Genomic DNA, 25,020 nt, shown 5'->3' on the forward strand with positions numbered 1-25,020 from the left:
TATCTTCGTATCATCGGCAAACTTAGCCAGAATGCCCTCAGTCATAGATTATCATAGAATTTACAGTGCAGAAGGAGGCCATTCGGCCCATCGAGTCTGCACCGGCTCTTGGAAAGAGCATCCTACCCAAGGTCAACACCTCCACCCTATCCCCATAACCCAGTAACCCCACCCAACACTGAGGGCAATTTTGGACACTAAGGGCAATTTATCATAGCCAATCCACCTAACCTGCACATCTTTGGACTGTGGGAGGAAACCGGAGCACCCGGAGGAAACCCACGCACACACGGGGAGGATGTGCAGACTCCGCACAGACAGTGACCCAAGCCGGAATCGAACCTGGGACCCTGGAGCTGTGAAGCAATTGTGCTATCCACAATGCTACCGTGCTGCCCCCTATGCGGTCCCGTTATCTAGATCGTTAATATATAAAGAGAACAGCTGTGGGCCCAACACTGAACCCTGTGGGACACCACTCGTCACCGGTTGCCATTCCGAAAAAGAACCTTTTATCCCAACTCTCTGCCTTCTGCCTGACAGCCAATCGTCAATCCATGTTAGTACCTTGCCTCGAATACCATGGGCCCTTACTTTACTCAGCAGTCTCCCGTGAGGCACCTTATCAAAGGCCTTTTGGAAGTCAAGATAGATAACATCCATTGGCTCTCCTTGGTCTAACCTATTTGTTATCTCTTCAAAGAACTCTAACAGGTTTGTCAGGCACGACCTCCCCTTACTAAATCCATGCTGATTTGTCCTAATCCGACCCTGCACTTCCAAGAATTTAGAAATCTCATCCTTAACAATGGATTCTAGAATCTTGCCAACAACTGAGGTCAGGCTAATTGGCCTATAATTTTCCATCTTTTTCCTTGTTCCCTTCTTGAACAGTGGGGTTACAACAGCGATTTTCCAATCCTCTGGTACTTTCCCTGACTCCAGTGACTGTTGAAACATCATCACCAACGCCTCCACTATTTCTTCAGCTACCTCCTTTAGAACTCTAGGATGTAGCCCATCTGGGCCCGGAGATTTGTCAATTTTTAGACCTCTTAGTTTCTCTAGCACTTCCTCCTTTGTGATGGCTACCATATTCAACTCTGTCCCCTGACCCTCCGGAATTGTTGGGATATTACTCATGTCTTCTACTGTGAAGACTGATGCAAAGTACTTATTCAGTTCCTCGGCTATTTCCATGTCTCCCATCACAAAATTACCAGCGTCATTTTGGAGCGGCCCAATGTCAACTTTTGCCTCCCGTTTGTTTTTAATGTATTTAAAGAAACTTTTACTATCATTCCTAATGTTACTGGCTAGCCTACTTTCAAATTTGATCCTCTCTTTCCTTATCTCGCTCTTTGTTATTTTCTGTTTGTTTTTGTAGCCTTCCCAATCTTCTGACTTCCCACTACTCTTTGCCACATTATAGGCTTTCTCTTTTGCTTTGATGCATTCCCTAACTTCCTTTGTCAGCCATGGCTGCCTAATCCCCCCTCTGATAACCTTTCTTTTCTTTGGGATGAACCTCTGTACTATGTCCTCAATTACTCCCAGAAACTCCTGCCATTGCTGTTCTACTGACTTTCCCACTAGGCTCTGCTCCCAGTCAAATTTTGTCAGTTCCTCCCTCATGCCCCTGTAGTTACCTTTATTTAACCGTAACACCTTTACATCTGATTCTACCTTCTTTCTTTCAAATTGGAGATTGAATTCGACCATATTATGATCACTGCCTCCTAAGTGCTCCCTTACTTTAAGATCTTTAATCAAGTCTGGCTCATTATATAACACTAAGTCCAGAATGGCCTGTTCCCTCGTGGGCTCCATCACAAGCTGTTCCAAAAAGCCCTCCTGTAAACATTCAATGAATTCCCTTTCCTTGGGTCCACTGGCAGTATTATTTACCCAGTCCACCTGCATATTAAAGTCCCCCATGATCACTGTGACCTTGCCTTTCTGACATGCACTTTCTATTTCGTGGTGCATCTTGTGCCCCTGGTCCTGACCACTGTTAGAAGGCCTGTACATAACTCCCATTATGGTTTTTTTGCCTTTGTGGTTCCTCAACTCTACCCACACAGGGTACCTCCACATCATCCGACCCCATGTCGTTTAGTGCTATTGATTTAATTTCATTCCTAATTAACAAGGCAACCCCGCCCCCTCTGCCCACCTCTCTGTCTTTTCGATAGGTTGTGAATCCCTGGATGTTTAAATGCCAGTCCTGAACCCCCAGCAACCATGTCTCTGTGATGCCTACCACATCATACCTGCCAGTCACAATCTGGGCCACAAGCTCATCTACCTTGTTCCGTACACTGCGCGCATTTAAATATAGCACCTTTAATTCTCTATTGACCGTCCCTTTTTGTTTTCTTAGTGTGGTGGACCTTGGTTTACTGAGCCTTTCCATACACTGTGTCATATCTTGTGGGATGGGGTCTATTGTAACCTCTCCTGAGTTCTGTCTTTTCGTGCTTTTTTGTATTCCTAAGCAGCTACGCTTCCCACTGATTACTTCACCTCTTGGTTCCCTGACTTTCCCTTCCCCCCCAATCTTTAGTTTAAAGTCCTATTGACCACCCTATTTACTCTTTTCGCCAGAACACTGGTCCCAGCTCGGTTCCCAACGGTATAGGTCCCCCCTGTCCCAAAACTGATGCCAGTGTCCCATGAAAAGGAACCCCTCATTCCCACACCACTCTTTCAGCCACATGTTAACTTCCCTTATTCTTGCCTCCCTATGCCAATTTGCACGTGGCTCGGGCAGTAATCCGGAGATTATGACCCTTGAGGACCTGTTTTTTAATTTGAACCCTAGCTCTTTATAATCTCTAAACAGGTCCTCTTTCCTAGACTTGCCTATGTTGTTGGTACCAACATGGACCACAACAACTGGATCCTCCCCCTCCCTCTCCAGTATCCTTTCAAGCCGGTCAGAGATGTCCCGCACCCTAGCACCGGGCAGGCAACATACCATGCGGGACTCTTTAGCCTGCTCACAAAGGATACTATCTATCCCCCTGATAATAGAATCCCCTACAACTACAACTTGCCTATTTACTCCCGCCCCTTGAATGGCCTGCTGAACCATGGTGCCTTGGTCAGCTGACTCATCCTTCCTGCAGCCCTGTTCGCCATCCACACAGGGAGCAAGTGCCTCATACCTGTTGGACAGAGTCAAGGGCTGAGGCTCCTGAGTTCCTGACTGCTGGTTCCCTTTACCTGCCTGACTTGCAGTCACACCCTGCTGTCCCTGGCCACTAGCAAGATTTAAACTACTTTGACAGGCGTGACTGCCTCCTGAAACACAGTGTCCAGGTAAGTCTCCCCCTCCCGGATGTGTCTCAGTGTTTGAAGCTCAGACTCCAGCTCATCAACTCTGAGCAGGAGCTCTTCGAGCAGCCAACACTTACTGCAGATGTGGTCGCTGCAGCCCGCAATGGGATCTGCCAGCTCCCACATCAAGCAGCTCAAGCACATCACCTGACCAGCCATCACTGATTAATTAATTCGTTTAATTTAAGTTTATGGTGGGGGCAGCTTCAGCCAATCAGACACTACCCTGCACTTTTAACTGAAAAACAGCACAATTAGATTAACCACTTACCTTTCCTGGTTACCTTACTGCACCAAACTAGCAAATTCTCACCGTCTGTATCTCTCTCACTCCGGCTGTGTCTCCTTGACCTGCGCAATGCTAATAATATAATATAATAATGCTAATAATAGTAATATACTATGGCACTTACCTCACACCAATGGGTCTTATTATTAGGTTAGAGGAGGAGGGTGGGTGGGAGACACTACACGTGTAGTGTCTCGGGTTTCCTCTCCACCAGAATTTATTGGTGGGGGGGGGGGGGGGGTCTTCACAGAAGTCCGCGGGTCGAGAAAAAATAAAACAGAAGATAAGTGGTTATTTTTAAAAGGAGAAACTTACCTCCCAGAAATCACTTGCGCACTGCTCCCGCTGAAATTGACTAGCCTGCTCCTGTGAAGGTCTCCCAGAAATCACTTGCGCACCGCTCCCGCTTAAAGCGACTGGCCTGCTCCTGTGAAGGCAAGTGTTTTTAAAGGAGAAACCTACCTCCCAGAAATCACTTGCGCACCGCTCCCGCTGAAATCGACTGGCCTGCTCCTGTGAAGGTAAGTGTTTTTAAAGGAGAAGCGTACCTCCCAGAAATCACTTGCGCACTGCTCCTGCTGAAATTGACTAGCCTGCTCCTGTGAAGGACTCCCAGAAATCACTTGCGCACCGCTCCCGCTGAAATTGACTAGCCTGCTCCTGTGAAGGTAAGTGTTTTTAAAGGAGAAACTTACCTCCCAGAAATCACTTGCGCACCGCTCACGCTGAAATCGACTCATGGTTGACCGCCTCAAGGGTGGGTCGAGAGCCGCCGGTTCAGGAGCGGGCTGGAGTCAAAGTCAGGGGGAAGCAGAGTGACAGGGAGCTCTGCAAAGTCCGTGGCAGGGTCAGCAGGAGGATCACATGATGAGCGTGGAATGAGACGAAGGGCGCAACGACTGCGGCGCAGAATCGAGCCATCCGGTAGACGAACCAGGAACGAGCGGGGAGCCACCTGCCGAAGGACAACAGCGGTTGCAGACTAGCCACGATCCGGAAGATGGATGCGGACATTGTCATCTGGAGCCAGAGCAGGGAGATCAGCTGCACGGGAGTCATGAGCCGCCTTGTGCTGTGCACGAGACAGTTGCATCCGGCGAAGGACCGGAACGTGGTCGAGGTCTGGGACATGGATGGATGTCACCGTCATCCTCAGGGTGCGACTCATGAGTAACTGGGCTGGCGACAGGCCAGTGGACAGCAGGGCGGAGCGATAGGCCAGCAAGGCAAGGTAGAAATCAGACCCAGCATTGTCAGCCTTGCATAGGAGCCGTTTGACAATCTGTACTCCCTTCTCTGCTTTGCCGTTGAATTGGGGGTACAGGGGACTGGACGTCACATGGGCAAAATTGTACCGCCTGGCAAAGCTGGGGCCATTGTCCGACATAACCGTGAGCGGGATGCTGTGTCGAGCAAAGGTTTCTTTACATGCACGAATGACTGCAGATGAGGTGAGTTCGTGCAACCGTGTCACTTCCAGGTAAGTCGAAAAGTAATCATTTCTGTTCCACATCAAAGATTGGAGCACAGATCACTCATTTCATTTACATCTCACCATCCCACACAATACTCCAGGTGTCACATTTCAGCGTTTCACCTCAAACAAGTCCCGAAAGATGGGCTGTTAGGTGAATTGGACATTCTGAATTCTCCCTCTGTGTACCCGAACAGGCGCCGGATTGTGGCGACTAGGGGCTTTTCGCAGTAACTTCATTGCCGTGTTAATGTAAGCCTACTTGTGACAATAACGATTATTATTATTATGTATCTGCTTGCATCTCAGGGACAAGGCTGCACCAGCCACCATGCAAGTAGGGCAGGAAAATATGTGGACCCTTACATGTCATTTGGGTTTCATGCTCAGAGTTTCACATTCTCGATCCTTTAATCACTCTTTTCTTCAATGTTTCATTTCAGAGAGAAAACAAAAGGACAAATGGATCCAGGGCTCAATGCTGTCTTTCTCAAGGTCCTAATGCAATGGAGGAGGTAAAGAAGTGAGAGGCTATGTCGAGCGCAACCCCAGCTGGAGGCCCTGCCTGAGGGACGTGATCAAGGGGAGCCAGAGCATAAGCAGGAGTGTCAGGGAACAGTGGTGCAGTGGTATTGTCACTGGACTAGTAATCCAGAGACCCAGGGCAAGATTTGGGGGACTGGATTCACATCCTGTCCCGGCAGATGATGAAATTTGAATTCAATAAAAATCTGTAATTATAAAGTCTAACGATGACCATGAAACCATTGTTGTAAAAGCCCACCTGGTTCACTAATGTCCTATCGGGAAAGTGCCATCCTTCTCTGGCCTGGCCTACGTGTGACTCCAGTTCCACAGCAATGTGGTTGACTCTTAACTGCCTTCTGAAATGGAGGGAAATTAGGGAGGCGTGATAAATGCTGACCCAGCCAGTGACGTTCGCATCCCGTAAAATGAATTTAAAGAAAGGAAGAGAGACCCAGACAACAGAGCTGACATGTCAGACGTTGGGTTTACACGGACGAGTGTCTTCTTTACAAATGAGTGAGCGCAATGCTAGGTATGCCTGTGCTTGTCCTGAGATCTGGTACATCACATATGCCATATATGCTCCATGAACACCTGATACCACATGGGGTTTGCGGGCTTCCTCCAGCCAGTGTCTTTTAAGATGACTGCAGCGCTCAATTTCTTTGCCTCTCGATCTTTCCAGGGATCAACATGCGACCTGTATGACATTTCTCAGCCCTCAACACATCACTGCATCAAGCGGGGGAGGGGGGACGTTCACAGATGCCCTTTACAGAAAGGCCCATCATTATGTCGGGTTTGCTCTGGATGAGGATAGCCATGCTATGAGATTCAGAGGCTTTGTCACCATCTCAGATTTCCAAGAATGTACCCATGTGGCTAGACGGGTAAGAGGCCGCAGTCCGTAATGTTTACAACCACAAGGTGTTATGATCCCAGACCACACTCCAATATTTGTTCGGATACCGAACAAGAAACCCAAACAATTTTTCAAAATATGTATAATTGTGAGGAATGGGTGCTTCACCGTAGGATTGATAACGCTGACTAATAGGTATCTTTTATGTTTAAACAAACTTCAATTGTTGTTTTAACCACCCTTTGAAAAGAACCCAGAGTGACTTCTTCCACAGCTTGAAACTCTGAGCCATTGGACAAGCCATTTCACCAGATAGGAGCAGGCCTCCTCCTACACCTATTTTCTTTGTATCTATATATGTACACCGGCAACTAACTCCAATTAAGCAACCCAATGCAATTCAAATGCCACTTCTAAATAAAGTTTCAGAGACAGATTACTTGCTTAGTTGTGTGTAGACTTTTGGAGAGAGGCCTTTCAGGAGCAGGTTCAGTAAACCTCTGCTCAAATTGCACCATTTGGTAAAACTGCTGTTCAACTAAAAATCCTTCTGCCTTGTCAGACTGAAACCCTATGGCAAACAACAAAACTGCAGACAGACCTGGCTCCTCCCATTAATTAAATCATCTGTATCCCAATAAGATGTCACATGATCTGTTTAGCTAGGACTTAAAACGCCTCTCAAACCATATCTACTCTCCAGGGAATCTCCAACAATCATAACAATGATCCTTTAGCCCTCTAAATGGAAACAAGTAAATGGTTAAAATCAGTCATGACCTCACCTTTTACGAATTATTAGTTCCAGCTTTATCAGACACACAGTCTGGATACCTGAACCTAGGTGCTTTAATAATATAACTGCAATAAATATATAACAACCCAGGATTTTACAATCCTTCTGCAACAGATATAAAATACAGTATATATACTAATTTCATCACAAAGGGGTACCATTCAATCAATGTACAGCTAGTGTGACCATCGTAAGCACATAGTGTACATTTGAGCATGGTACCCTTCAAGTTGCCATGACTCCGATATCCTGAGTCACTCCCAGGTGCCTGAGATTTTTGAGCGACCCTGGGGAATGTGAGGTTTGAGCAGGGATGGTTAACTGGGAGTAAAAGGCACTCAGTGAAACACTGGCTGATGACACTGGTGCGTTGCCCTCATAGTTGTTCTGGGAGAGGTAGACTGCTGCTAACAGCTCCACTCGGTCTTTTATAGAGCAGGCCATAAGGCTTCTGAAGATGCACTTCAGATGCTTGGACTGCTCAAGTGGCTCACCACAGTATATTCCCAATAGGGCTTCCCACATCATTGATGTGTGTTGTGCCCTTCAAGATTTCCTGAGTGACTGTTGACTCTTGACCTGATATTCTGCTGCCTGTCATTGCATCTCCAGCATTGAGTTGGCAGCCGCTGCCAGAGGACTGATCATGTGACTCTGACTGAACATGTGGTTGGTCCCCAGCAACCTTCCGAGTGCCGGAGATCTGGGCTGTCCCTGCCGCCGACTGCTGCGGGGTAGAAGGTGAGCCTAAGCCGAAGATGTGCTCCATCGAGGTGTATGTCTCTTGCACTGCTGAGGGGGGGGGGGGGGGGGCCGTGTTGGTGAGCACTGATGGTTCTTCCAGAGCTTCCTCTTCGGCTGAGAGCTCTGATCAAGGCCGGGTGGGTAAACCAGGATGTTTCCTCCTTCTTGAGGCTGCAAACATTGTTCTTCTGGTTAACAGAATTTTGAAGCCAGGTGGGCTGGAGATGTGAACATTGTGTGTTGGAATGGCATTTGAATATTGTGCCCAGACCATTAACCCAGAGCTGAACTTGGGTAGACAAGTCAGCTCCCAACTTTCCAGGTGAATGAACCAATATCGCAATTTCATCATGTATGAGCTTCCAAGTGCGGAATAGGCGTGGATATTTGCAATTCTAGCACAGCTGAAACTGCCTCACAGTGTTCTTCATCCCATGAAATGATAATTCTGCCCTGGGAGAGAAAGAAACAATAGACAATGGTAAAACCCAATCAATCGATCATTTGCTATCGTAGTCACTGAATATCAACTGTCACCTCTAGTCAGCCCCATGCTCTATAATATAAACTGTCACCTCTAGTCAGTGCGACGCTCTTTAAAATGTACTGTCACCTCGAGAAAGTGCCTCACTCTGTAATATATACTGTCAGCTCTAGTCAGCTCCACGCTCTGTAACATATACTGACACTTCTAGTCAGCTCCACATGCTGTATTTTATACTGTCACCTCTAGTCAGGTCCACACTCTGTAATATTTACTGACACCTCTAGTTAGCTCTATGCTCTGTAATATGTACTGTCACCTCTAATCAGCTCCATTCTCTGTAATATATACTAACACCTCTAGTTAGCTCTATGCTCTGTAATATGTACTGTCACCTCTAATCAGCTCCATTCTCTGTAATATATACTGTCACCTCTAGTTAGCTCTATGCTCTGTAATATGTACTGTCACCTCTAATCAGCTCCATTCTCTGTAATATATACTAACACCTCTAGTTAGCTCTATGCTCTGTAATATATACTGTCACCTCTAATCAGCTCCATTCTCTGTAATATATACTAACACCTCTAGTTAGCTCTATGCTCTGTGATATATATTGTCACCTGTAGTCAGTGCCTCGCTCTCTAATGTATACTGTCATCTCTAGTTAGCTCTATGCTCTGTAATATATACTATCAGCTCAAGTCAGTGCCACTCTTTGTAAAATACACTGTCAGATCTGTTGTGTTGGGTGCTCTGCTACATAGACGAACCAACACGGTTGCGGATGGTACAACTCAGTTATATTACTCACAATAACAACATCTGTAAACTGGTTACTGTGGTTCGTTCATTACCCTCTAACCTGTGGACCAAGCCCTAACACTATCTTGGAGAAGCACTCAGCACATGGTGAATGTCTGAATGGCTTGCTGTGAGCTCTGTGCCCTGAGCTGTCTCCTGCTGGAATGAGCGGGAAGTGTCGTGTTCCCCGTTTTATAGTGTGTATGTTCTTGCCTGTGATTGGCTGTGATGTTGTGTGTGTATTGATTGGTCCGTTGATCTGTCCATCAGTGTGTATGTATGTTTACACCATGATGTTTATCTGAATATCATGATAAGATCCAGTCAGTAGCATGCTATGTAATAGATACTGTCATAAGCTAATCAGCTTCCCGTTTTGTAATATCTACTGTCATCTCCAGTCAGATCCTCTTTCTGTCCTATGGCTTCTCTCCTAATCTGTTATGCTCCTGCTGGCTATCCTTTTGGTGCGTCTGCCCAGATGTGTGTTCACTCTTCGAGGCACAAGTAATAAGATCAGTGGAAGATCACATCTGAATCACACACCATTGGCGGATGTTGCTCCATAAGCATTTGGATCATTATATCTAAATTCCCTCATTAAAATAAGAAAATCACAGAATAATGTGTATCGCTCTGGGGCGGGATTCTCTGATTCTGAGGCTAAGTGTTGACACCGTCGGAAACGCCGTCGCATTTCCCGATGGCGTCAACACGGCCCCAGGATCAGCAATTCTGTTCCTATAGGGTGCCAGTAGGGCGCTGGAGCGGTTCATGCTGGCCGCCGGGGGAATGGGCGCCGGGGGATGCGTGCATGCGCAATGGATCCGGCGCGAACCATCGCATGCACTGACCCACCGGCGCAATTTCCACGCATGCGTGGTGTCTCCCATGTCCACACCGGCATCGCCCCAACATGGTGCAGGAGTACAGGGGCCGGAGCGGAGTAAAAGAGGCCGAGAAACAGAGAAGCCGGCCTGCCGTTCAGTGGATCCCGATCGCGGGCCAGGCCACATCGGAGGCCCCCCCTTTCTCGGACCCCCACTCACCCCCACAGGCCGCCACCCGATCCTTCAACGCCGAGGTCCCGCCGGCTCAGAGCAGGATAGAACGGCGCCGGCGGGACTCGGTAATTTTTTTACAGCCACTCGGCCCATTCGGGCTGGAGAATCGCGGGGGGGTGCGGCCACGTAGAGCAGCCCTCGACTGGTGCTGTGCCGACCACGCCAGCCCCAATGGCGGCGATTCACTGCTCAGCTGAGAATCGCGTCCGAGCGTCAGGGTGGTGTGGCGCCTTAGCGTGTGTCCGCAATGTTAGGAAGCCTGACCAGACCCCAACTTTAGCCTTCTGGAAAAATCAACTGCAGCTGGTCTGCCACGTTCCAAAGCTTTGTTTTAGCCACTCTTTGTTAACCATCCAGAGAGACCTCTTCAGCACCCAGGAAACCCTTGGTAACTGAAAGTGCCATTTTATCAATTACCCCCTATTTACATTGTCAAGAGTATCAATACCTGAGAAAAGTTCCTCACACATGCTGTGTTAAATTCAATAATCCCAAACCAACAAGGAATTATATTTTTTAATCCTGGACGAGCCCCAAATTTTTTAAGGATCCCGGACGAGAACCCTAAACAATTTGCAATTTGTCAAACTGTGAGGAAAGGATACTTCACCCCAGGAGTGATGACTCTGAATAATAGGCATCTTTTTATGTTAAAACAAACTTTAATTTAAACACAGAATGAACCACATTAACATCAGGGAAATAGCTTCACAATTAACAGTTAAACAGTTCATATATAAAAGGAAACCATTTAACTTACTACCTAATATTAATAATAATAACCTTTTATTGTCACAAGTATGAAGTCACTGTGAAAAATCCCTCGTCGCCACCTTCCGGCGCCTGTTTGGGTAAGCGTTGACGTTTTGGAGAGACCTTCTCAGGAGCAGATCCAGTACATGTCTGTCTTTTCAACTTAACAGCATTTGGCATAGTGCAAACTACTGACAGACCTGGCTTATTCCATTACTTATATGATCTGTATTCCACTAAGATGTCCCATGATGTGCTTAGCTAGGACGAAATATAATTCCCCAAATTATCTATACCCCAGGGAACCATCCAAAATATAAATACTATTCTATTTGCCCTTTATCAGTAACAATGTAAGTGGTTGGTATGAATGATTACCTCATTATTTTATGACACCTTAATTACATATTTAGCAGACACACTGTCTGGGTACCTTAACTTAGGTCTCCTAATAATATTACTGCAACAAATATATACCTTATCCCAGGCTTTTTAACAACATTACTGCAATAGAGATAAAATACAATATATATAACAATTTCTTACATTCATCACAGGCAACCACCTATGCCAACATCAGTTGAAATGAACCGCAGAATAGAATCATAGACTCCCTATTGTGCAGAGGGAGGCCATTCGGCCCAACGAGTCTGCACCAATCCTCTGAAAAAGCACCCTACAAAGGCCCACTCCCCCACCCCATCCTTTAACCCCACCTAACCTGCACATCCTTGGATGCCATGGGGCAATTTATCATGCCAATCCACCTAACCTGCACAGCTTTGGACTATGGGAGGAAATCGGAGCACCCGGAGGAGCCCACACTGAAACGGGGAGAAAGTGTAAACTCCACACAGACAGCCACCCAAGGCTAGAATTGAACCTGGGTCCCAGGCGCTGTGTGGCAGTAGTGCTAACCTCAACAACAAACTGTAGCACTTTCCCCACCGTACAATCTAAAACCTGAAATGAATGGAAAAGTGCAAGGAAGGTTCCTGGGTGACCAAGTGTGGTCTCTTCAGCTGTGGCATTTGGCACTCTTTGTTGCAGTAGTAGACAGAAGATAAAACAAACACTCATCATATAGCTTGAATTAAGCATCTTGCTGGATTATTAAAGCAACTGTTCACATACCTTGTCTGATCTCAGTGCCATCAGTAGATGCTCTCCAGTGACTCTGCAGATCAAAGAATGACAACATCCGAGCTTCTAAAGGAAGCAGTAGACAATGCTGCAGATGCCGTAAGTTGAAATGCGGTGGCAGTTGTATTGTCACTGGAGTAGTAATGGTAATGCGCTGGGAACCCTAGTTCAAATCCCTCTACAACAAATGGTGAACCCAATAGAAATCAGAATCATTATATTCCAATGATGACCATGAAACCATTGTCGATTGTCATAAAAACCCATCTGGTTCACTAATGTCCTACAGGGAAGGAGACCCGCTATCCTTACCTAGTCTGACCTACACGTGACTCCAGACCCACATCAGTGTGGTTGACTCTTAAATTCCCACTGAAATGGCCCAGCAAGACACTCAGTTGTATCAAAAACTGCTACACGCACATTAAGAAGGAGTGAAACCGGACGGACCACTCGGCCTTGAACTAGGCACCGGAAGAAACAACTGCAAATCCAGCCCTGTCAACCCTGCAAAGTCCTCCTTACTAACACCTGGGAGCTTGTGCCAAAGTTGGGAGAGCTGTTAAGCAACAGTCTGACATAGTCATACTCATAGAATCATACCTTACAATGTCCAAGACACCACTATCACAATTCCTGGGTATGTCCTGTCTCACCAGGACGGGACAGACCCAGCAGAGGTGGCAGTGCAGTGGTATACGGCCGGGAGAGAATTGCCCAGGGAGTCCTGACCATCAACTCTGGACCCCATGAAGTCTCATGGCTTCAGGTTAAACATGGGCAAAGAAACCTCCTGCTGATTATCACATACCGGCCACCACCAGCTGATGAATCAGTACTCCTCCAAGTTGAACACCCCTTGGAGGAAGCACTGAGGGTGGCAAGGTCGCAGAATATGCTCTGGACGAGGGACTTCAATGTCTATCACCAGGATTGGCTCAGTAGCACCATTACTGACTGAGTTGGCCAGCTCATAAAGGACATAGCTGCTAGACTGGGTCTGCAGCAGGTGTTGAAGGAACCAACAAGAGGGGAAAACATATTTTCCCTCATCCTCAGCAATCTAGATGCATCTGTCCATGACAGTATCGGTAGGAGTGACCATGGCAGAGCACAGCCCTTGTGGAGACAAAGTCCTATTATCACATTGAGGATACTCTCCACCATGTTGGACGACACTACCATTGTGCTAAACGGGAACGACTTTGAACAGATCAAGCAACTCAACACTGAGTTACCCGGAGGTGCTGTGGGCCATTATCTGCAGCAGCATAATTGTACTCAACCACAACCTGTAACCACTTGGTCCGATATGCCCCCAGCTTTACCATTACCACCAAGCCAGGGGATCAACCCAGGTTCAATAAAGAGTGCAGGAAGGCATGCTAGGAGCAGCACCAGGCATAACTTAAAAGGTGTAGGCGAGGCAGTGGTTCAATGGTATTGGCACTGGACTAGTATTCCAGCAACCCAGGGTCATGCTCTGGGGACCCGGGTTTGGATCCTACCATGGCAGATGGTGTAATTTGAATTTGCTAAAGAAAATCTGGACTGATAACCATGAAGCCATTGTCGATTGTTGTTACAACCCATCTGCTTCACTAAACCCTGTTATTGAAAATATAGAAAGATGTGTCATTTGAAGCATGGAAGTCTGGCAATATCTGGTCTGAGAGAAACATGAGAGGATACAGGGAACGATCCCACAAAGGGTTAACAGCAGCTGAAAAGAGCACGATTGTAAAATGCAGACATCCTTGCAGGCTTAGCAAACACACAGGATTTTGAATGAAGCCAAAAACAATGGCTCACACCTTCATTGAAATGAAATGAAAATTGCTTATTGTCACGAGTAGGCTTCAAATGAAGTTACTGTGAAAAGCCCCTAGTCACCACATTCCGGCACCTGTTCGGGGAGGCTGTCACGGGAATCGAACCGTGCTGTTGGCCTACCTCGGTTTGCTTTCAAAGCCAGCGATTTAGCCCTGTGCTAAACAGCCCCTGTAACTATCTTAGTAAGCAGCTGGAAAAGAAAGGATGATGTTCAGTTGAATTTGGTGACAATTCTAGGTGTGAAATTTTGCGAATACCAGGTAAATGAAAGAAAACTGGAGACTCAGTCTACGAGAAACATAATTCAAAGCCAAAATCAAAGTCAAAATGATAAGCTGAGGACACAATTGGAAAATAAAACTATAGAAATGACAGGAACCAAACCAAAATTCACACTTCTTGAAGTCAAAGCATTTTTGAATATCACAAAGGAAACAATGTAATCAGATCTATGTTGTATTAAAATGTTTAAATCAAAGAAATAACAGTTACTTTACAATAAAGTCATAAAAACTAGATAACTGTTAGAAAAATATATAAACCCGAAGAAAGGGGACAGCAGCCAGAACCAGAACTCAGAGAGAGGCGGAAAAACAGAGAAGGAACAAGCAGCTCAGAGTCAGATTACAGTCAGCTCGGCCATGGGAAAGGGACAGGGCAAAGCAGCCGAGCTAAAACAGCTAATACATCTAAGGAAGACTAGAATTTAAAGAGGAGGCAGAGTCAGCGCAGAGTCAGCTCAGAGATAGCCAGCAGAGCCAGCTCTCACAGCTCGGTACATGGAAAAGATAGCACATAGCAACCAAGCTCATCAGCGAATACATCTAAAAAAGACCAGATTTTAAAAAGAAGATTGATTGTCAAGTTGGGCCTGAAGGTCCCTTCAACCAACCAGAGGGATCCAGAAGCAAGATCTTTTTACTTTTCTGTAAAGACAGTGATTGAATCTTTTAAAAAGAAAAAAATATATAATAATAAAATAACTTAATTTAACCTGAAATAGTGGTTATTCCAAAGTCTACTTTACTTACTTGGCAATGCGGGACTCAGGATCGATGCTACTAAGTGGTGGGTAGATGAAATCTTCGGTGAAGGTATGGGTTACACCGGGGGATAACTTGAAAACATAGTTTAACCTGAATAGCACCCACTGAAGCCTGCATCGGAGTCGGGGAGTGAGAATCCCTGTTCACCATTTAGAATGTCGGCCCTTTTTGGTATAAGGGGACATCTAAGAATAGTGGTGAGTTTTCAACAACAACCCTTAACAGGAGTAACCCCTCTGATATAAAAACCCCGACCTATGTGCAGGTTGGGGAAGGAGACCTTCCGAGGAGTGGTGGTGTTTGACTGTAGCTAGTAATAAACCTCTTTGTGCTTTCCTAACCTACCACTTGTGCACGGCTGCTTACCTCGGATCTACCAGTCTGTGAGTGTTATTTAAATGGATCCAGAAGCCATTTGATAAGCAGAGTATATGGAGATGTACTTGAGCTCCAGGTTTCAGAGTTCGAGCGGTAGCTGGTGTGACTGTGGCACATCTGCGAGGCTGAGAGTTACATGGATAGCACATTCAGAGAGATGGTCACATTGCAGCTTAAGGGCCTGGAGACAGAGAGAGGGAATGAGTAACCATTAGGCAGTCCAAGAGAACTAGGCAGATAGTACAGGCGTCTGCTCAGATTCCTGGAACATTGGGACTGTCCCTGGGCAAGATGCGACACGGATGACACATGGAAAGGTTACTTTGGACTGGAAAAAACTGATGACCTTGGGCATTCACCCACTAATATAGAGGGCTGTGTTCGGTAAGACTGTCCTGGACCCAGTACAGGGATGGAAAGGGTCTGTTTGTCCTATGCCAGTCGAGCCCAGTGTGATGTTCAGGGGTGTGGCCAGTCTCTCTCACACTTCAGTCTGAGGAGTTGCTTACTTGATACTGGGGCACAGATGGCACAGTCACAATCAGGGTAGACATCTGCAGCCTGTAGATGGGGAACAGGTAATATAGTGGGGGGCACTCGATGGTTGGGGGGGGCTCTGTATGTCACTGTGCACACAGCCTCAAGGTGGGAGGGGTCAGGTCGACCTGGAGCATTGGGACATCAACAGAGAAAGTTTCAGTGGGGGGTGGGGGGGGGACAGGAATATCAAAAACAATCACAATGTGATTCAGAAGTAAAGAGGGAGGAAGGAGAGGGATCGGACGGGGGGGAAACTTGCACGCTTTGCTCTTGAAGTACAAAGAGAGGGAGTTTAACAGTGATTTGAAATGGTTGTAAGCTGGTCTTATAATAATACCTGAGAACCACCATTTTGCAAACCGATCCAATGACACAGTCCAAATATAAGCTGAAAATATCTTCAGGGAAGGGGGTCTAAGAGCTTGTGGGAAGAGTTGAATACCAGGCTGTTAGACTGAGTGAAGGGGAATACTACTAATTAGTGCTTCACCAAATGGAGGCGACTGTAAAGCTGAGATATGTTAGGAAAGCCTCAGTGCCTATTTAAAGACTTGGGCACTTTGAATCACTGTTGCATTATTCTGTGGCCATAATTGATTGTGTCAAATGGTCATTTGTCCCTCTCATAGGAAAGCGCTGCCCTCAGAAGGCTGGAAAGAGACAATGCCCAAAGTGAATATTACTAATGCCCAAAAACCCTCCACACCTCGGAGCTGACCCTGATTGTGGTCATTGGCACAAAGTTGGGCTCGAGTCTCATTGAAAGGAGTCAGTCTGACAGAGCACAGACAGAGACCACTGCTGTCTGGCTGTACTCATCCAGATCCAATCCCCTTTGTGGAGATACTGTTATGCCTGGGACCTTTGTGGAGTGGGGTTAGTGGTGGTGGGGTGGGGGGGGGGGTCTCCCATTAATGCTGAAAGCTATTCAGGCCTTGTCATCTTATTTAACCCATAGCATGAGATGATTCTTTAGGACCCAGTGACCTGTCGCTCTCAGCCATAGAGGCGAGCGTACAATGCAGGCCACCTTTCGCTGCACTGTGAGAGCTTCAGCAGCAGCATCATCTAATCACTGGCAATCGCTCATGACCCTGCCTTCGGCAGGAGTATTCCAACATGCAGTGCAGCTCAGCCTTTGTACCTGTGGCTACACCTTTTGGCATGAGTTAGTTAAATCATTGATAATAAAGAGCACACATCAGATAAAGGGGAACTTTGCTCCCATCCCATTCGAGCCTCCACCTTTTCATTCTAGCAGTCTCAGATGTCCACATGGAAACCAGGCACACTGGTGGCATTCTCACAATCAGATACCCATGTTGACTGCCCATCAGATAACAGGCTCAGGGATTCTGGCAGGCCATGCTAAGCAGACCCTCCATGTAAGAGTATGATGTTTGGGGTCTTGACACACCTCTGATCTCGCATAGTCGGTGCCCTCTGTGAGGCACTGCAAGAGTCACCAAGTGTTAACTAGGTCATTATGAAGATGGAGAAGAGCGTACTTCTCTAGGGGCAATGTCTAGCTGACAATCTGGACACAGCATGATTCTGCAGGCCACATACGATTCTCGAATATTGGTGGATATGTCACCGACACTCAAGCCTGACAGCCATCATACGAAGGCCATTGAAAGATTGAGATTGACACCAATGCAGCTCGCCATTAAAATCTCTAAGGCACATGTTGACCATTCCTCATTGCAGAAAGAGCAGGTGAATAAAGCAGAGTGGGAACATCTATACTCATGAGGCCAAGTGAAATGATCCTCTGACACAAGCCTCACTAATCATTTTGCTGAAGCCAGGGGCCTTTCTCAAGTTCCCGCTGCGCATAGAAACAATGCACTATAATGAGATTGTGCAAAGCACCATGGACCTGAAGCACATGGTGGGAGATATGTGACGAGGGAAGTTATACACTTGTATAACCTTGGAACATGGCATCAGGTAGATGAACCATTCACCAGAGGACATGTTCACAGACGCAAAATAATGAAATCAGGAACTGAGTGACTCTGGCAGAACCCAAACAGAGCATCTGTGAGAAGTTGAGTGTTGACTAAGTGCCTCTGGATAGCACTGTTAATGACCGCTTCCATCTCTTTACTGATGATCAAGAGTAGACTGATGGGTTGGATTTGTCCTCTTTTGTAAGTACAGGACACGCCTGGGCAATTTTCCACATTGCCAGGTAGATACCAATGTTGTAGCTGTACTGGAACAGCTTGGCTAGGGGCACGGCAAGTTCTGGAGCACAAGTCTTCAGCACTATTGCTGGGATATTGTCAGGGCCCAGAGCCTTTTCAGTATCCAGTGCCTTCGGCCGTTTCTTGACATCACGTGGAGTGAATCGTATTGGCTGAAGATTGACATCTGTGATGCTGGAGACCTCCAGAGGAGACCGAGATGGATCATCCACTCGGCACTTCTGGCTGAAGATTGTAGCTTCAGCTTTCTCTTTTGCACATATATGCTGGACTCCTCTATCATTGAGGATGGGGATATTTGTGGAGCCTCTTCCTTCAGTTCGTTGTTTAATTGTCCATCGCCATTCATGACTGGATGTGGCAGGACTGCAGATCTTAGATAGAACATAGAATATAGAACAATACAGCGCAGTACAGGCCCTTAGGCCCACGATGTTGCACCAAAACAAAAGCCATCTAACCTACACTATGCCATTATCATCCATATGTTTATCCAATAAACTTTTAAATGCCCTCAATGTTGGCGAGTTCACTACTGTAGCAGGTAGGGCATTCCACGGCCTCACTACTCTTTGCGTAAAGAACCTACCTCTGACCTCTGTCCTATATCTATTACCCCTCAGTTTAAAGTTATGTCCCCTCGTGCCAGCCATTTCCATCCGCGGGAGAAGGCTCTCACTGTCCACCCTATCTAACCCCCTGATCATTTTGTATGCCTCTATTAAGTCTCCTCTTAACCTTCTTCTCTCCAACGAAAACAACCTCAAGTCCATCAGCCTTTCCTCATAAGATTTTCCCTCCATACCAGGCAACATCCTGGTAAATCTCCTCTGCACCCGCTCCAAAGCCTCCACGTCCTTCCTATAATGCGATGACCAGAACTGTACGCAATGCTCCAAATGCGGCCGAACCAGAGTTCTGTACAGCTGCAACATGACCTCCTGACTCCGGAACTCAATCCCTCTACCAATAAAGGCCAACACTCCATAGGCCTTCTTCACAACCCTATCAACCTGGGTGGCAACTTTCAGGGATCTATGTACATGGACACCTAGATCCATCTGCTCATCCACACTTTCAAGAACTTTACCGTTAGCCAAATATTCCGCATTCCTGTTATTCCTTCCAAAGTGAATCACCTCACACTTCTCTACATTAAACTCCATTTGCCACCTCTCAGCCCAGCTCTGCAGCTTATCTATATCCCTCTGTAACCTGCTACATCCTTCCACACTATCGACAACACCACCGACTTTAGTATCGTCTGCAAATTTACTCACCCACCCTTCTCCGCCTTCCTCTAGGTCATTGATAAAAATGACAAACAGCAACGGCCCCAGAACAGATCCTTGTGGTACTCCACTTGTGACTGAACTCCATTCTGAACATTTCCCATCAACCACCACCCTCTGTCTTCTTTCAGCTAGCCAATTTCTGATCCACATCTCTAAATCACCCTCAATCCCCAGCCTCCGTATTTTCTGCAATAGCCTACCGTGGGGAACCTTATCAAACGCTTTGCTGAAATCCATATACACTACATCAACTGCTCTACCCTCATCTACCTGTTCAGTCACCTTCTCAAAGAACTCAATAAGGTTTGTGAGGCATGACCTACCCTGACTATCCCTGATCATATTATTCCTATCTAGATGATTATAAATCTTGTCTCTTATAATCCCCTCCAAGACTTTACCCACTACAGACGTGAGGCTCATAGGTCTATATTTGCCGGGGCTGTCTCTGCTCCCCTTTTTGAACAAAGGGACCACATTTGCTATCCTCCAGTCCTCTGGCACTATTCCTGTAGCCAATGATGACATAAAAATAAATGCCAGAGGTCCAGCAATCTCTTCCCTGGCCTCCCAGAGAATCCTAGGATAAATCCCATCAGGTCCCGGGGACTTATCTATTTTCAGCCTGTCCAGAATTGCCAACACCTCTTCCCTACGTACCTCAATGCCATCTATTCTATTAGCCTGGGGCTCAGCATTCTCCTCCACAACATTATCTTTTTCCTGAGTGAATACTGACGAAAAATATTCATTTAGTATCTCGCCTATCTCTTCAGACTCCACACACAATTTCCCATCCCTGTCCTTGACTGGTCCTACTCTTTCCCTAGTCATTCGCTTATTCCTGACATACCTATAGAAAACTTTTGGGTTTTCCTTGATCCTTCCTGCCAAATACTTCTCATGTCCCCTCCTTGCTCGTCTTAGCTCTCTCTTTAGATCTTTCCTCGCTACCTTGTAACTATCCATCGCCCCAACTGAAACTTCACACCTCATCTTCACATAGGCCTCCTTCTTCCTCTTAACAAGAGATTCCACTTCCTTGGTAAACCACGGTTCCCTCGCTCGACGCCTTCCTCCCTGCCTGACCGGTACAGGCTTATCAAGAACACGCAGTAGCTGATCCTTGAACAAGCCCCACTTATCCAGTGTGCCCAACACTTGCAGCCTACTTCTCCACCTTATCCCCCCCAAGTCATGTCTAATGGCATCATAATTGCCCTTCCCCCAGCTATAACTCTTGCCCTGCGGTGTATACTTATCCCTTTCCGTCATTAACGTAAACGTCACCGAATTGTGGTCACTGTCCCCAAAGTGCTCTCCTACCTCCAAATCCAACACCTGGCCTGGTTCATTACCCAAAACCAAATCCAACGTGGCCTCTCCTCTTGTTGGCCTATCAACATATTGTTTCAGGAAACCCTCCTGCACACACTGTACAAAAAACGACCCATCTATTGTACTCGAACTATATCTTTTCCAGTCAATATTTGGAAAGTTAAGGTCTCCCATAATAACTACCCTGTTACTTTCGCTCTTATCCAGAATCATCTTCGCCATCCTTTCCTCTACATCCCTAGAACTATTAGGAGGCCTATAAAAAACTCCCAACAGGTTGACCTCTCCTTTCCTGTTTCTAACTTCAGCCCATACTACCTCGGGAGAAGAGTCCCCATCTAGCATCCTCTCCACCACCGTAATACTGCTCTTGACTAGCAGCGCCACACCTCCCCCTCTTTTGCCTCCTACTTGGAGCTTACTAAAACACCTAAACCCCGGAACCTGCAACATCATTCCTGTCCCTGCTCTATCCATGTCTCCGAAATGGCCACAACATCGAAGTTCCAGGTACCAACCCATGCTGTCAGTTCCCCTACCTTGTTTCGTATACTCCTGGCATTGAAGTAGACACACTTCAAACCACCTACCTGAACACTTTTCAGGTTTGGGGATGATAACACGCTGAAGTCACTGAAAAGAGTGGTGATCCCTTGCAATATTGCCAGAGTGAATCATTTCATTAGCACGGATGTTGTATCAAGTGAGATACCTTTGCTTCTGAGCAGACCGTCGATGAATAAAGCACACATGAAACTGGATATGGAACAGGATAAGGCAACAGTTTTTGGAAAGATGGTGGATTTACAATTTACACAGTCGGGACAGTATTGTCATAGATTATCATAGAATTTACAGTGCAGAAGGAGGCCATTTGGCCCTTCGAGTCTGCACCGGCTCTTGGAAAGAGCACCCTACCCAAGGTCAACACCTCCACCCTATCCCCATACCCAGTAACCCCACCCAACACTAAGGGCAATTTTGGACACTAAGGGCAATTTATCATGGCCAATCCACCTAACCTGCACATCTTTGGGCTGTGGGAGGAAACCGGAGCACCCGGAGGAAACCCACGCACACACGGGGAGGATGTGCAGACTCCGCACAGACAGTGACCCAAGCCGGAATCGAACCTGGGACCCTGGAGCTGTGAAGCAATTGTGCTAACCACTATGCTACCGTGCTGCCCCAAATTGTATTCCATTACTGACAAATAATATTTCAAGTAAAGTGGTTAAGGATGTGTTAATGGCAGTTGAAAATGGGACTTTAGCTGATAAAAAGCTTGTGGTATTAAAACTGCATAGGCAATTTGCACATCCGTCTCCTCGGAGGCTGAAACATTTATTTAAAGGGGGCAGGGGTGCAGGGGTAAGGGATGACGACTATACTAAACTGATAGAACAGGTTAGTGACCGCTGTGAAGTTTGTAGGAAGTACAGAAGGACACAAGCACAACCGATAGTAACCCTACCTTTGGCCAGGGATTTTAACGACATTGTGGCCATGGACCTTAAGATCTGGGATAAAGCAAATAATATATTTATTTTGCATTTTGTAGATTTAGCAACCAGATTTAGTCAATCAACGATTGTACGAAGTAAAGAAAAGAGAGTAATTCTGGATCAAATTGTTGAAAAATGGATAGGGACAGGAATGGGTCCACCGGCAAAATTCCTTACGGACAATGGGGGAGAATTTGCTAATGATGAGTTTAGGAATATGTGTGAGAACATGAATATCAGCGTTATGAATACGGCTGCAGAAAGCCCATTTAGTAATGGTGTCTGTGAAAGAAATCACGCTGTCATCGATTACATGCTTCGGAAAATTTTGGCAGATCGACCAAATTGCAGGCTAAATTCAATTTTAGCATGGGCAGTACATGCAAAGAATTCATTGCAGATGGTCGGGGGCTATAGTCCTTATCAATTAGTTTTTGGTGGAAATCCTAAAATTCCATCCATTTTGGATGACCAGCCTCCAGCTTGGGAGGGGACTACAATTAGCTCTGGTTTTGCTGAACATTTAAATGCATTACATAGCAGTAGAAAAGCTTTTTTGGAAGCAGAAGTCTCTGAAAGAATTCGCAGAGCTTTAAGACATAACGTACGGCCAACAGATGCTGTTTTTCAGCAAGGAGGCCTGGTATACTATAAGAGAGCCAATTCTAATGAATGGAAAGGCCCAGGGAAGATCATAGGCATAGATGGCAAAACAATTATTTTGCAACATGGTAATCAAACTGTTAGGGTACATTCATCAAGGATAATGGGTACGGATTACAAATTTTCAAATTTAGACAGAGAAGACAGACATGATGAGGAATCAGAATCATCTGGTACGCATGTGTTACAGAACTATGAGGACCAATTAACTGATATAGACAGGGTTTCTGTGGAGGAACACAACACTTCTGATGAATTAGAACAGGCCATTTTTCTAAAAGGTCAACTGCCAAAAGTTGGTAAAAAAGTGACATACTTGCCTGAAGAGTCTAGTCAATGGAAGGATGCAACTGTTATTAGTAGAGCAGGGATGGCCACTGGAAAGTATAAACATTGGTTGAATGTACAGCATTCAGGGGAAGGAGTCAAGACAATGGATTGGGAAAACGAAGTTCAAAAATGGAGGGCACAGAAACGCAGTGCCAGCTCAGATAGTACATCGGATGGTGAACAGGTCCGCAGGAAAAGGTCGAGAACTATTGAAAGGGCATCCCACAGCAGAAGGGAAAGATTAAGCAGTAGCAGTACAGAACGAGACACCAGGCGGGAGAGGGGACGTAGTTTATCAAGATCTCGGAACATGAGTAGGACTATGAATACTAATAGGAGTAGAAGCCCACATGCACGTGAGATTTTGGTGGCTTCAAATAAATTAGATGAAAAAGTTATCAAAGAAGCTAAACAGCAAGAATTGCATAATTGGAGTGAATTTGGGGTATAGGGGACCGGATAGGGGACAAAGAGCTCTATCCCACAGATGGATTTGCACGGAAAAGGTTCTTCCGGGTGGAACTTATAAGGCAAAGGCCAGGCTTGTGGCAAGGGGATTTGAAGGAAACTTAGAAGATCAGGATTTAAGGGTAGGTTCACCTACAGCAGGAAAGGTTATTTTAAAGATATTCTTGGCTCTATTAGCCACAAAGGCATGGGAATGCAAATCTATAGATATAAAAGCTGCCTTTTTGCAGGGGCATCAGCTCCAGAGAGACATTTTCCTCCATCCTCCTAAAGAAGCAGCTAACACAGAAGGGGTACCCTGGAAGTTGAACAAATGTGTATATGGATTAAATGATGCATCTAGAGTCTGGTATTTTTTGGTAAGGTCAGTTTTGCTAAAGTTAGGCTGTTGCCAGTTGAAAGCAGATCCTGCAATGTTTTACTGGCACTATAAAGGAAATCTTTCTGGCATTTATATGATGCATGTCGATGATTTTTTGTGGGGTGGGACTAGTGATTTTGAAGCTATTGTAATCTCTGGTTTGAGGAAAGAATTCAGGGTTGGAAGTCAGGCTTCCGGTGCATTTAAATATATTGGACTGGAAATTGGACAGACTAAGTTGGGGCAACTTTACATCAGCAATCTTATTTGCAAAGCATCACCCCAATAGCAATTAGTCGTGGCCGAGTTTCGCAAAAAGGCGCAATGGTTTCAAAGATAGAAAAAGAGCAACTGCGAAGTTTAATTGGGCAACTGAACTGGTTAGGTAGACAGACTAGACCGGACGTGAGTTTTGATGTCTTAGAGTTGAGTACAAAAATGAATGATCCCAAAGTGGAAGACTTAATAAGAACAAATAAAGCGTTGGCCAAACTAAAAATGCAGGAGTGTGTTTTGAAGTTCCCGGTTTTAGGTGACGTTAGGCACTTAAAACTCATAATTTATAGTGATGTGTCCTATGCAAATTTATTTGATGGGGTTTCAAGCGCAGGAGGTTTTATAATTTTTCTTTTGGGGAACAATGGTAAATGTTGCCCGCTTTTGTGGGAAACAAAGAAAATAAGGAGAGTGGTAAAAAGCACTTTGGCTGCTGAGACGTTAAGCCTTGTGGAGGCGGTGGATATGGCTTTTTATATAAGTATGATATT

General features: G+C 45.9%; 1 long non-coding RNA gene across 1 annotated transcript in view; it reads left to right on the forward strand.

Annotated features, from left to right (window-relative positions):
* The window catches only part of LOC140430190 (uncharacterized), a 49,344-nt gene extending 43,489 nt beyond the window's left edge, over positions 1-5,855 (forward strand). Inside the window, exon 3 of the long non-coding RNA XR_011949363.1 lies at positions 5,549-5,855. This is a non-coding gene — a long non-coding RNA (uncharacterized lncRNA). The remainder of the gene's footprint in view (positions 1-5,548) is intronic.
* The last annotated feature ends 19,165 nt before the right edge of the window (positions 5,856-25,020 follow it).

Source organism: Scyliorhinus torazame, chromosome 1 (assembly GCF_047496885.1).
Source record: "Scyliorhinus torazame isolate Kashiwa2021f chromosome 1, sScyTor2.1, whole genome shotgun sequence".
Taxonomy (NCBI): Eukaryota; Metazoa; Chordata; class Chondrichthyes; order Carcharhiniformes; family Scyliorhinidae; genus Scyliorhinus; species Scyliorhinus torazame.